Genomic DNA, 15,271 nt, shown 5'->3' on the forward strand with positions numbered 1-15,271 from the left:
TTTATTAATCCCAGGTTTAATTTGACTCCGGGGTATGGGAGGCGCTGACGTCTTACGACGACGACGATGAGGACACCGATAAACGCAAGGAGTTAAGACTTTAAAACTTGATGTGGTCCGTTGAGAAAGAAAAAAAAACTCCATTAAAATACACTTGCAATAAACAATTTGACTGCTCCAGACATGCGATGCGTCAATGACCTATTTTTGCAGCGATCGATTAATACAAGATTAGCAGTTATCTCTATCTGAAAGCCTGGTGCTATTAGCTGGTTATCCCGAGGCTTCGCCAAAGGTTTCACTCCATGGCCAATGGGCAGCAAGGGAGTAAACCTGATTTTTATTTTATCAAGAATTCTGCCTATGTACACGTCATATGGGGCTTTTTGGTCTGGTTTTAGGGTGTTAATGTTTTTTTGATTGTTGAAGTCCCTCTTACAACATCTAGACGCAGATGAAGCATTAAGCCATATCTCTTGATATCGATTATTTTCAATATATCGTTTTTTAGACGCAAATTCACTCCGCAGTTGCCCTTTAATAAGATATACACAAATGTGAGCAACGTCCAAACTGGGACTTGTTCGCTCGTAATCGTTTACATGTTATGGTTGAATCGGCAGGAAAAGTTGAAAGGGGACTTTCTAGCATTCTATCCTATCATTCTGCGAAATTTCCTGTTAGTTATCACGGAATTACGCCCAATAATGCTTTCAAGTAGGTTATCAAAGTGGTGAGTTGCTAACTCGAAAACTAATTTTTTATCTAGCTCAAAATCGAACTTGCACCTATTGTATTTTTGCTGCTTAAGAACTGTACAAAGTTTTGTTTATGAAATGGGGGACGACAAGAAAGACAAACGGATACTCAACTAAATTTCAATGCATATTAAAAGGTTTAGGATGCGTTTATCCGAACTGTGCATTTTATCATACAATGTAATAAAAGAAAGACAACCATATGTATACTATAAGCTTTTCAGACTTGGTACAACATTTTTTCAGTTCATGTTCAATTTGCCCAATACTCAGGTCCATGTACAAGTTACACTTTCACAACTATCTCTAAATGAAACTGAAATAGAAGACGTACTTATTATTTTAAACTGTACAATAGCATCTGGTCCCGATTCAATTAATCCTAGATTATTGAAGGAAGCCTCACACATACTAAACAAACCTCTCTGCAAACTGTTTAATAAATCTTTACAAAAATCTATCTTTCCATCTCAGTGGAAGAAAGCGCATGTCACTCCTGTATTTAAAAATAGTAAACCCAATGACGTAAAAAACTACAGACCAATTTTCCTTTTGTGTATTATGTCGAAATGTATGGAACGCTGTGTATACAAACACGTTTATAATCATTTAAGACAAAACCAACTCCTATCCGAACATCAGTCTGGACTTACGAAAGGGGATTCTGCTGTGAACCAATTAATAAACAGATCTAATGACTTCGTAAAAGCTCTTGACGCTGGAAAAGAAATAAGAGTTGTCTTTTGTGTTATAAGTAAAAGCCTTCGACAGAGTTTGGCACAAAGGTCTATTATTCAAGCTTACAAAATCAGGGATATCGGGTAGTATATTAGAACGGTTTCGTAACTATTTATAGGGTAGGACTCAAAGGGTTGTTTTAAATGGGTCACATTCGGATTGGTTGTGTATAAATGCTGGAGTACCACAAAGGTCTATTCTTGGACCCTTGTTGTTCCTAATATTTATAAACGACATTGTTGACGAAATTCAAGCAACAATCAAACTATTTGCTGGTGACACAAGCCTATATGTTATTGTTGATAATCCTATTAGCGCGGCTGAAACTTTAAATAGTGATATCTCAAAAATTTATAAATGGTCTCAAGATTGGCTAGTGAAATTCAATCCTCAAAAAAACTGAAACAATGATTGTGTCTGGTAAAGTAAATAAACCTATTCACCATTCACTAGAAATGAACGGTCACGAAATTGCATCTGTTGAAAATCACAAGCACCTAGGTGTTTATATATCGAGTGATGGTAAATGGATAGACCATTGCAATTACATAATTGACAAATTGTACAAAAGAATCAACATTCTCAGAAAATTAAAATCAGTTCTAGATAGATTTAGTCTTGAAAAATTAAACTTGTCTTTTGTATGTCCGATTTTGGAATATGCGGATGTAACCAGGGATAATCAAAACCAAACTTTTATTGATAAAATTGAAAATGTACAATTAGACGCTGCTCGTATTGTAACAGGTGGAACAAAATTAACCAGCATTCTAAAACTCTATGACGAAACTAGATGGGAAAAACTGACAGACAGACGTAAGAGACACAAATTATTATATTTTCATAAAATGGTCAACAATAATTAATATAGTGCCCAACCGTGTCGGTAGTAGACACGAGCATAATACTCAACAGACGGACAATTTATTAAATATAAACACTAGAACCAGTCTTTATGCGGGCTATTTCCTACCTTCATCTATCAAACTCTGGAAATTGCTTCAACCGGAGAAGGACATGTAATTCAATTTCGCTTTTTAAAAGGAAACTTCAAGATCTCAACAACAAAGTCCCAGTCTATTTCTACACCGGGTGTCGTCTCGGTCAAATGTTACACGCACGTATGCGCATGAACTCAAGTTCTCTAAATTCCCATTTATTTGTAAGGAATTTAACTGATTCACTCACTGTCGCCGCGGTTCCCTTGAAACTAATAGTCATTTCTTACCAACTTGTCCCTTATACAAAAATCAACAAAGATATTTGCTGGATCCTTTAACACAATTATCTGTTACGGTTGATGAAAAGCTCTTATTATACTGTTCAAATGAATTAACCGACAAACAAAATAGTGATATATTTCTGTTGGTACAAAATTTCATAATTAAGACAAAACGTTTCATATCCTAATAATCTGCAAGTATATCCTGCATTTCATCATCTAACTTTAAATATCTTAAATTATTTACACTTTACTACTTATTGTTTAATCATAATAATTATAAATTATGACATTTAATACTATATATTTGTTCTACGAAACAATCTGAGCAAGCTGTCATACTTGTGTTTACTTTTTGTGTGTTTATCTTAATAGGAATCAGATTTATAAAAGCTTTGAGTTTGTTTCTGAATCTTAATTGTTAATTTATGTAAATTAATAGTATATTTTGTATGTTTTCATGAATAAATATTGTTTACACTAACATCCCGCATAAGGAATGGTTGGCACATGGGAAATTGTTTCCACTAACATTTTTCAATTCATTCTATTAAAATGTGTAAAACTGTCATTTCCTGTTGTTTGTGATTGATAAACCAGTCGGTTTTTTGTGGGGGTGGGGTGGGGGGAAGTGTTGAACACCCTTTTATTTTCTTAAAGTTCTGCTCCACCAAGTTAAAAGGTGCATATTAAATTCTTGAATTTTAAATAATTCATTAAATAAGTCAATATTTTACTCAAAACAATGGGTAAGGGTTTACCAGTCATACTAGTTTACACATTAAAATGGGACGGGTCCGGACTTCTTGCGCAGATGTTTATACATAGAAGGGGGAAGGTTTATTTCGACACGTTCTACACCTTTCTATGTCTGGACAGTTTTGCACCTAAAAAAGTGGTGAATGTCGTTTAATTAAGTAAAATAATGAACGTACAATATTCATGTACGTCGATTGAGCATGCGCGAAAGCGTATTCCGTATAAAAAATTATTTCAAATTTAGGAAGTACACCACACTACATCTATACCTCGTATCACAACTATATTCGATCTTGTATGATTTAAGATGAGTTGCGGTTAAAAGAAACCGGCCTCTTCCTTTAGTAGTTTTGATTACTGACTTGACGAAATGCCATAGGATTGAATTCAAAAGCCTTTTGCTCGGCGTATATACATCGAACTCTGACTCTAGTCATTTATTTTGATGTGGACAATTTCACGAACATGCTTCAAGGATGTAAGGATCGGTTCCTGTCCTTCATCCAACAAATTGCACACATGTGATAGAGGAACCGATCTATACCTCTAAATTTACCAAACTGCGACATTTCATGAACACACTTTTTTCTCTGAAACGCCGAGGACAAATACAATATCTCGTCCTTTTTACATTCTCACTTGAAATTCTAATTTAAAAAAACAAATTTGATTTTTCACAAGTCTTAACATATTTAATCAAAATATGGGTTTCAAATTTTAGAAGTACTAAGACCAATCAGCTAAACCATTCTCTGTTTGCCTTATTATATGGGCATGCTGTTTTTGTTTTGTTTTGTTTTGTTTTGTTTTTTCAAACCCTTCCTTTCATGAAGTCCTGTGTAATATGTAATTTATTCTAATAACTATGTTCGGTCGTCTCTCTCTTTCCCAGTAATCTTTGCTCAGAATAAAATTTCCAGTACCCGGAAATAAATTTAACTCTAAATCATCAAAATGTATCTTAGACCCAGCATATTTAAATCACAACCTCATCATACAGATTATAAAAAAAAATACCAGACTTCTTTCTACGTCTGTATTTGCGTTTCATTAAAGTTTTACAAGATACATCAGAATCATTCGTATCAGAACTACCATAACAACTAACTGATTCCGTGGAACTGTATAAATCTAGAATCTTTCTAACTCTACGTGAAGCTATACTTTAATATTATTACTTTTTTTCCTTATTTTTTATATTTACATCCTGGCCTGGGTTTCGTTTAAACAAAATCTCAAGTTGAAAATTTCTTCAAGTCCTGTGTTTTTCCTCAAATCGCCAATTCCAAATGTTGATTGGTCAAATTTGATTTGGGGAAGCTTAAGGATTTCAGGAAAATCTCAATTTGAGAAGTTTTATGAAACCGGATGATTGTCTTTAACCTTAACATGTTTCTTATAATTAATGTTACCAGAAACTAATCCAGAAAGATCTTCACCTTTTTCTTTTCTTTCATCCTTCTTCTTCTATTCTTTCTCACTCATCCCAACCTCTTTTCTCCTTTTCAACTATTTCTCCAACATCATCTTCTTCTCTTGTTGATTCAACTTCTGCAACTGCGACTGCCTCAATGCGCCATACTCCATATCGAAATCACTGCCATCTTGCGAATCCGATCAGTAACCTCTGACTCCGACATCCGAGCCTCCGACTCGAAATTCCGAGCATCCGACTTTAACTTATGCACCTGCAGCTTCATTTTTCAACAGAAAACTGTTCGGCAACACTTAACAGTTTCTTTGCGACCTCAATGAAATGTAATTGACCGGATTTCTCGTTCAGAGAGACGACTCAACCGACATTAAAACGTTAATGTTCAATTGCGCCGGTCATTTTCAACTAGCTTTCAGAAGAACCACAATATATCATCCGACTTCTAAATAAACGTTATATATACTATATACGAAATCACCAATCCATGAACAATATAAGTGTACACTCTAGGCCTTCTCAGATCAAACCGGATCGAGCTAGCCTACCTAATTAGCTAAGTTTTGATAAAATCAACCTTACATGTATGTTAATGACGAATCAGACCTCTTTCCAACAATGTATATCTGACCAAATGGCTTTTTTTCAATGCAAAACTTTGTTATGTTTATGTACATTTACTTATGGATATCATAATTAGATTGAATGCAGTTCTGTATGTACATTTTTGGTATATGGCTAAAAACGGTACATATCTTATTGGTTTGGCCTGCCTTTCTGAACCCTTTATCGAACAAAGGAGTGTATTGTACATGTATTCCAGTGAATGGGTCCGTGTTTGCTTGTAAATGAAATTTTCTTCACATAGCCTTTTGCATCTTAGTCGTGTTGAACTCAACACAACAAAGATGTACACATATTAGGTTCTTAGATGATTTGTGAACTCATATTCGGTTTTAATTGGTTGTAATTAATGATAAATGTGACCATGTTGTTCTGCCATGAATTTACAATTTACTAAATTTATAATTAAAAAAAAAAACAAAATCTAACAGACAAACACAAACTTTATGAGTACATGTACTAAATAACACTACACATGTAAGTCTAGTTGACACTTAAAGAAGCATTTAAGTAGTCGCCTGCTACATAAATTTTACGTATGCATCCCTAGCTTAAAAGTTACCAGCGTTGACTAGAAATAAAGGTACAGGTATGTGGTCGATCTAATAATAACGCAGTTATTAAAGGAGAGAGCACAGTTTTTATTGAAATCGTTTACAATAAATTAAATGCCTCCTCCGTAATTATGAGTCAAAATTATGTGAATCTAGAACGTATGGTTCAATGGCCGCTATTAAACCAGTGGCGGACTCAAAGGGAGAAATCTTCGAGCATTTTTGAGAGAGGCCGCTACTATACATGTATCCTCTGGATCCGCCTAGGACATCGTAGACTTAGGTCTTTTTTATAAGCAGCTGAAACTATAAACTCATCTCTCGGTTCGTATCATGTACATTACAAGTTGCGATATCATGCTAAATATTTAGGATGCCTGAATGATGCAAACTAAATATTACAGATCAAAATGATCTGTATCACCGACATGCGGTATATCAACCCGAGAGTCCTATATCACCCCAAGGCCCACCATTTTGACATGCCATGTTCATTATATCATATATTGATTATTAAAGTATGGTATTATCGATGTATTCAACATATCTGTTCATTTCAGGCGAGTTATTTTCAGTTTCAAGCTGACAATAATGAGTTTTTCATAAAATTGGGAATTTTCGGATTTTAATATTTTCTTCCATTTCGCCTGTAATGGGCAATGTTTTCAAGTACCCTACTTCAAACAAGCATTTGTATATTCAGACACATTTATGTAGCATCTTACCTTTCTAATCAGCCAAGGCAATGCACCATTAAACATATTCCATGCCATTTGAACGAAAGAATGGTACCCATACCCACTAAAATCTGCCCCAGTATGAAAGAAAATTATCGTTTATAGTATACAGGAACTGCACGCAATGTCTGTCTGGCATTTATTATGGAGATCTTCTTGTATCAATCACATTTTCAAGCCAAATTATGCTTTTATTGTCCCGATGACGACAAAATATTCAAACAAAAGGGAAATTTAAAAATAAAACGATTATCACCTATTTTAACACGTAAACTGTATATTTTTTGTTTAAAATATCAGTTTTACATGATTTGATTTTGTTTGCTATCATTGTTTTTTTATACATATTAGGTTTCAAAGACGCAACTACGATGAATGATTGGCATACATGTATCCAACACCATTTAAAAAAAATGCAAATTTACCACATACGAATTCTGGGTTTTAGTAGGTATGGGGTACCATTCTTTCCCCTTTATTGCTTGTGATACGTTAAAGTATGCGATGCCTTGGTTCATATGATAGCTTAGATGCTACATATAGGTGTTTGTATATGCAAAACTTTGTTTGAAGTAGGGTACTTGTGAAAAATGCCAATTAACGTTGAAATGGAAGAAAATATGAAAATCCGAAAATACGCCTTTTTATGAAAGAGAAATCAAGGGAACCAAGGTTATAGCGGTAATCAAAAGAATGTAATCCAGGGACAAAGACCAGACATGGAAAACAGACATACACAACAAAGAACATAAAGTAACTAAAATCATACATACAAAGTAACAAAAGTAAATGAGCAACTCGGACTCCACTAAAAAGTGGGAGCATGGACCAGGTGCACCGGTAGGGTAAGCGTCCTCTGCTTTCCTAGAAACACCCGCCGAGTTGCTCATAAAAAGTCAAGTCCGGGGTAGACAAACGAGGAAAGGAAAACTATGACCCGTTGAATAAATCAGTTTTCATGGTGCTGATGGATACACCATAACGATCCACGAGTTCATGATGATGACCATAAAACTTCTGTAGTGATGACTTCAATCTTGTAGCCTATTTGTTAGAGTTCTAACGCGATACAAAAAGTCTGCGTAGTTTCAGCAAGCTCTGGCATAACGTATGAGTTATGATATGAACACTCCATACGCAGGAGCCGAAGGGATGTTGCCACAGATGAAACTGAAAAAATACGCGCCTTAAATGAGCAGGCTAGAACACAACATGTCTATTGTACACCCTTTATATGCCAAAAATTAACATTTAAGTGCATGTTGAGGCATTTTTTATCATGGGTAGGGTGGCAATTTTCCACCTATTTGAACTTGAAAGAGTAATCAAGGGAACCAATGTTATAGTGGTAATCAAAAGAGTATAATCCATGGACAAAGACCAGACATGGAAAACAGACACACACAACAAAGAACATAAAGCAACTAAAATCATATATACAAAGTAACAAAAGTAAATGAGCAACTGGACTCCACTAAAAACTGGGAGCATGGACCAGGTGCACCAAAACTTCAAATATTTATTACTTGGGCTAGTTAGAAAGCTAAGGCACTATATAATTGTATTTGACTATACAAAAGCTTGGTTTGTTTGAAGTACGGTATTTGAAAGAAATTGCCAATTATAGGTGAAATTAAAGAAAATATGAAATTCTGAAAATTATCCCTTTTTTATGAAAAACTCCTTATCATCACATTAAAACTGAGAAATACGCCGTCCCCTGAAATGAGAGAATATGTTGAATACATCGATAATTAAAACAATAGTACCCAACATGTCTATTGTGCACCGTTTATATGCCAAAAATTAACATTTTAGCTCATGTTGAGGCATTTTTTATCATGGGTTAGAGTTGCAATTTTGCACCTACCTTGACTTAGAAAAGTTCAAATATTTATTACGTGGGCTCATTTTGAAGCTAAGACATGAATTTAATGAACCGTATCACACAAAAGCTTGTTTAAACTACGATATTTAAAAAAAATACAATATCGGGTGATATAGTAGAAAATTCCCATTCTTCCGATCTTATAGTAATGTCACCCCATAAGGAAAATATAAGCGCCTGAATTGATCAGATATGTTAGGTACATCATTATCTTAATTATGAATGACTAAATTCTGCTGTGAATGAGAATTTTGTTTGATACTGAGACCAGTTTTCTAGGGGTAGGTGTAATATTTTTAACATTTTTTAGTTTATTCACACTCTATCCTAGGAAGGCTAAGAATCTCAAACAATTGAGTCACAACAATCTTGGCTTTTTGACCCAGAGGGGTACAATTATAGACTTATACAGGAAAAGAATCCGAGAATATTCTTTGGTGACAAATTGATTCGGTAACGGTAGGTATAAAGGTACCTAAGATCACCATGAAGTTGATGAGTGAGGGGGTGCACGGTGTTCTTTGTCAATACATGTATTGGATTACGCAAATATCAATTTTCTGTAAATTGTATTTGACTATGCTTTATCCAATCAACCAATTCGAATTTTAATTGAATTTTGAATTTGTATAATTTTAATATTGATCAAGAAGTGTTGTTAATTAAGGCGGGGCGACGGACTCATGATTTGTCTAATTTGTTCATGTGGTTAGAATATACCATGTAACATCGAAATATAAAATTATCAAAAAATTTCTGGGTCCGCGGTTCTCGATTTTTTAATATTTCGCATATCAAACTCATACTTGGTGGGAAAATAACAGACGTATGAAGAAAACACCATATTTGAATACATAAAATTGTATTTTCATACTAGAGGTATACCTAGTATATTGCGTTGCGATTCTGACTGAAAACGAAAACGATATTATAAAAATAAATTGATTTTGGTGTAAAATAAAAGGTATGTCAATACAAATTCAAGTAATGTAGTTGTCGAACGTTGTTGAATATAATAATGCAGACTTTCTATACGGAGGTTTTTTTCTGTGAGGGGGACGGGATCGATACGTATACGGGGGTTAAGTGGGCGGAAATCTGTGATTAAAATGGCGGGGACGGGGAGCGGTTGTTGATGGGACGGGGAACGGGGAATGCAAGATACAGAAAGCTAATAAAAGGGATCGGGAAGCAATGGTCTAGGGTAAGGGAAGCGGGGATGAAGACTCCCCTGTCCACCCTCTCTTCTTTATTTTAGACAGCAATATCTGATACACAAGTATCTTCAGTTGCATCACAGATCAATATACAGAAATGTCCTGTAGACTTTCTTCATTTTTTAATTTTGTTTGTCTCTTCACAAGATTCGGCAAAGTTTGGTTTGTAAAATTTTGGACGTTATTTTCTAGCTTTCAATGACTAGGACATAATTACCAAAGAAGTATTTGAGTGCCCCCCTCCCCCTCCCCGCGCTTTCGAGACTTCTACATATTATCCTTGATTTCGGGATAGTTGTTAAATCATAAAATATTTACGGTAAAATTAACGCAGAAATTTGTTTATATTTTAAATTCGACTCAAACAGTTGAGTAAGCGTAACAACAAAATAACTGAACACTAATCCGATCCTTAATCAAGTCAAGACAGAAGAGCTGACTCTAGAATGGTACGAGAACTGTTCTAAATCTGTCATAGAACTGTTCTTCTGACAGTTCTAGGACAGTTTTTTGGGAGGTTAGAACTGATTTCATCCGTATGTAGCAGTGTGTTGTTATGAACTTAATCAACATAATTATGATATGCGAACAAATAATTTATTATAACAGGCAACCCTTTAGTAATGTCCAAAACAAAAGGGCATACTATAACTTGAATTGCACATTTGTATATCTAAAATGTGCTTTCAGAATTGTGTTCTTTCAGGAACTTTGATCAACAGGATTAAAAGCTGCAGAAACACCCAAAACAATCTTCTACTTTGCACAAAAAATGATGTTTAAGACTAAGCAATGCAAATAAACATACATGTTCTTGGTAAAACGCAAAAACATCTGTTCTACAAATCATCTAGTTGAGTTGGTTAATAAAATTGTCAATTAATATGTAATTTCATTTTGACCCTGTTATACATGTAGGTTTCGGTAAATCATATTGGTCTCCACAGCCGTATTGGCCCCCGGCGATACCTCGGAACCAATACGACCGCAAGGTCAAATTTATGACTTATTGGTGAGAAATTAGTGTCCGGGAAACTTACTTTTTTTTCTTTCAATGCAGGCTTATGATATTTAGCATGGAAATAGATGAACAAATCACAATTAATGGATCGTGTACTATATTTGGTCACATTTGACCTTAGGGTCAATCTTGTTATCGTTCGATGAAGATTTTTGATATTTAGTATGTGGGTAGATCAACCAAAGACAATGTGTTGTGTATCATATTTGGTGACCCTTGACCTTGAACCTTCACCTCAAGGTCAAATTAAAGATTTGTTTTAATTAACTGAGAAATTCATATGTGGGCACCCAGATGTTTCCATCTCAATGATATCTAGTTACATGTATATATTATAATACACTTTTACTACAATATAGAATATCATTTTTACAGTTTAGAGCTTGGTTAGTAGAAGCGAGGAGGGATGAAGATACTCCACAGCAAGATACTACATGACGGGGATAGAAGTTCTATTATACCACACAGTTGGTTTTAAAAAAGCTGTGCATAAATTGTATGTCGAAACAATTAGAGCAGAAGTTTCAAACCTCATTTAGACCACTTTATTCCATGGTAACAAAACTCTTAATGAAATCAAGAGGTTCAGTGGGGATACAAAAATTTTCTGATCTTGTTCAAGCTGAACTAGAATCTAGATATCAATTAATCTATCGTTACTATTCTGATCATTAAGAAAGTTTTCACAATAGCCCCTAACACAGGGACCAACACAGGTTGAAATTCTAGAATGGGACAAATCAACCATTAGTCCATGTTCTTAGTACTCTTGGAGATACTTAATTGAAGTTTTTCATTTATTTAAATGCAAATAAATGCTATTTTTATTTTCTTGTCTTATAGTTTGCTTCATTATGACTCTTCCCACCTAATGGTGATCTTGTTATGGTGGGGCAAGTAAATTATAGGGTGAGGCTCAAAATCTTTTAACAGGGTAAGCAAATTACAGGTCTGTGCAGCCCCATTAAAAAATAACATCTTGTGAACCCTGTGATACATTCTCTTTTCATTGAATTTGAAATTTTTCCTATCAGAATAATTTTGTTCTACAAAGCACAACAAAGTGTTCCTGACATAATAAAACTTAGAATGAATTTGGAATAGCTGGAATTATCAGTTTTTTTTAATTAACTTCTTTTCCTTTACCCCCTCTTTGAACATACAAAATAATCCAGGCCATTCACAATCACATGCATGTATACACAAAGCATATCTGTTAAATAAAATAATATATGTTGTTAAATTCTTCACCTGTCAGTGATACATTCAGCTCATATAACCGTTTCACCTCCTTTACTGCGATCTCCTTCTTTGATTTACTACATGTACACAATGTTTAAATTTTGACGTAATATTCCATATAAGGAAATGAAGACCATATTTGGAAAATCCAATACGAGGCTGGACCTATCTCGAAAATTCAGTTCATGTTATATGATGACAAGATAGATAAATAATTGTAAATGTTGGGTTAAAAAATTAACTAGCTGCCGTTTTTTTTTTTGTTTTTTGTTTTTGATGAAAATATCCCGCGAAGTCCTTATTACTGATAATGCAAGTAATGGGCCGGAATAGTTACCCTCACGAGAACGTATATATGGATAGAGGGTTACGTTATCGTAACCAGTGTAATGACTGCACGGGTATATAAGGAAATGGTTATACAAGACAAGTTACATTAAGAAATAAAAAAAATCTATATCTAACTCTAAGCGATAGCAATTGTGTGATAGTCAAAGACTAATCAACACAAAAACCTTGACACAATTTGAACAGTAATTTATCAAATATATTCGATTATGGATCGTATTGGATAGTACAAAGAACTGAAGTAGTACCATGTGAAGTAGAATCTAAATGGAAAATAGATCTTACTCTTTTCTGTCCAATATTGACCCGGTGATATTCCCAATAAGTACCAAATTAACTTCTTCGGAAAACGCTCCGTTGTTATCTTCCTGGTAGCAAATACGGCTGGTTGACCTTTCAGTGGCATTTTCAACATTGTTTAATCTTTGTTAAATGGAAAAAGATGAAAGATAATCATTTTTCACTAGCTACCTTTTAAATATCATGGCCGTAGCCAACTTTTCTGAATGGTGGATGGGAACTGATCACTGATAAGCAATTTACTTGATTGTCTGGTATGATTTCTCTTTAATTACAGGCTAAGATGTAATCAAGGTTTTTTTTTTCAAAAGGGGCGGTGCGATCGCACCCGTTGCACACAAAGGCGGATCCAGGATTTTGGATTAGGGGGGCGCAAATTCAATTTTTTTTTAGGTTAAATTTATGAAATATTTTTCTAGATTGGGTGTAATGTAGATATCTTTTGTGGTAAAATTAGCGAGAAATTAAAGTTTCAACCTAAAACCGCCTAAATCTTCCTCTGTCAACTAATGCTTTGCAAATTTTAGGGGGCCGCACGCCCGCCATGCCCCCGCCTGAATCCGCCCCTGGCACCCCCTAGCTACGGCCTTGAATACATGTCTATAATGGTATGAAAGAAATTTGATATGAGGGAGTTCTCATGCTACAGTCGCTACCTTACACCCCCTAGCATATGGGAATTACTTACAGGCCCTTGGAACCGGGATTTTTTATCACAAAAATATTATTAAATCGTTCTGTGTCCATATTTGAGTTGTTATGTGTATTCTCAGACACTTGCTATTTAATGCTGTTCATTATACCTTTCATAACAAAGGATTAATTCTTTTGGATGAAATATAATCATGTGATTGATTTTGATATTTTTTGTTTTAATCGCAAGAAAGGTTGAATAACCCCAAAAAAAATTCATGCCATCATTAAATAACCCTATTATTCACCGGTGAATAAATCCCCAAAATACAAGAGCAGGAAAATAACATTCAAAATTTTCAGTCAATACACTGCAAACAAACCATTTTTTAAGGATGGCCTAGCACATTTGAAACCATGCATTTTTTTGTCAGTCCTTTGTTTGTTCGGTATAAAGAAACAATTACGGCACTCTAATTCGGTGAATATCTAAAATTGTTAACCTCACAAACCTTACAAAAGTTATTCCCCTCGGGCTAAAGTCCTCTGGGAAATCACCCTTGTTTGGGTTGACTCGTCTGAATATAGCTGAAATATTGCTGCTCGGACGTTAAACCCCAACAATCAACTTGATCGGATTGACAATTTTGGATATTCACCTTCTAAGAGGGCCGTAATTGTATATTATACTATGCCAAGTTTTTTCGAGAAGGAGGGAGACGAAAAACTGAACATAGCATTAACAGCATTAAATAGCCAGGGGACTTGTCTGAGAATACGCATAGCAACTCAAATATTGACCCAAAATGATTTAATAATATTTTGTGAATAAAAAGAAATTGATGGTCCCAAGGACATGTGGGATGAATTTATGTAATATTTAAGTCCCCGAAGACGAAGTGTTGGGGACCTCTTGCTTTTTGTTTTGTTTTATTTTCGCTTTTGTTTTGTTGCACGGTTTCTTCCTTTTTTTCTTCTTTTTTCTCACAGGTGAATTTGACAACTTTTCCTGAAAACTTATATGGAGGGTTTAGAGCGAAATATTTTAAGAAATTGGGTCTCAATCCATACATATCGTAGCCGCTTAAAAAATTTGACAGGATTACATGTCCCCTTGGTCCCCTTTTTTGATTAATTTCTCTGTATCCACCACTGTTAGATAATTCAATGCAGTGTTTGTATTATATGCACCCTTGGTCCCCCTTTTGGATTTATTTCACTATATCCGCCACTGTTAGAGAACTCAATGCAGTGTTTGTATTATATGCCCTCTTGGTCCCCTTTGTAGATTTATTTCTCTATATTCGCCACTGTTACAGAACTCAATGCAGTTTCTGTCAATAGAGAATCACCGAGCTGTGTCAGTTTTTGTCAGAAGAGAATACACAGAGTTGAATCAGTTTCCGTCAATAAAGAATACACAGAGTTGTGTCACTGTCAGTTTATGTCAATAGAGAATACACTGAGCTGTGTCGGTCAGTTTCTGTCAATAAAAAATACACAGAGATGTATCTGTTGCTGTATATTGAGCTGAACAATTGCCTTTCTTGACATGTGCACAAATTCATAAAAAAAATCTCAAATGTTTATTGATATCACAGTGATATTTTTGTTGCTTATAAGACAACCCTTAAATGTATATGTATGTACGTATTTTTTGTCCTTTTCTTTGTAAATTTCAAACAAATTTATTGCTTTCCTCTCTGTGGTGATATTAAGTACACCCAAATATTATATAACATAATTAATTTATATTTAGCAGTTGAGTTTTTAGTGAAGGTGGACTTGATGTCTCTAG

At 34.6% G+C, this 15,271-nt stretch overlaps 1 protein-coding gene across 3 annotated transcripts in view; it reads right to left on the reverse strand.

The window, feature by feature from the left end:
* The window catches only part of LOC148600619 (uncharacterized), a 30,217-nt gene extending 17,300 nt beyond the window's left edge, over positions 1 to 12,917 (reverse strand). Inside the window, exon 1 of one of the 3 annotated variants that reach the window (XM_088557377.1) lies at positions 12,826 to 12,917. The gene's annotated coding sequence lies outside the window, so the exon portion shown is untranslated. Of the gene's footprint in view, positions 1 to 11,480; positions 11,501 to 12,230; positions 12,444 to 12,825 lie in introns of those variants that run through there. The other 2 variants (XM_088557379.1, XM_088557381.1) reach the window with 2 other exon arrangements.
* Positions 12,918 to 15,271: the final 2,354 nt, after the last annotated feature.

Source organism: Perna viridis, chromosome 13 (genome assembly GCF_037379345.1).
Source record: "Perna viridis isolate PV_CMFRI_1.1 ecotype Kerala chromosome 13, ASM3737934v1, whole genome shotgun sequence".
Classification (NCBI taxonomy): Eukaryota; Metazoa; Mollusca; class Bivalvia; order Mytilida; family Mytilidae; genus Perna; species Perna viridis.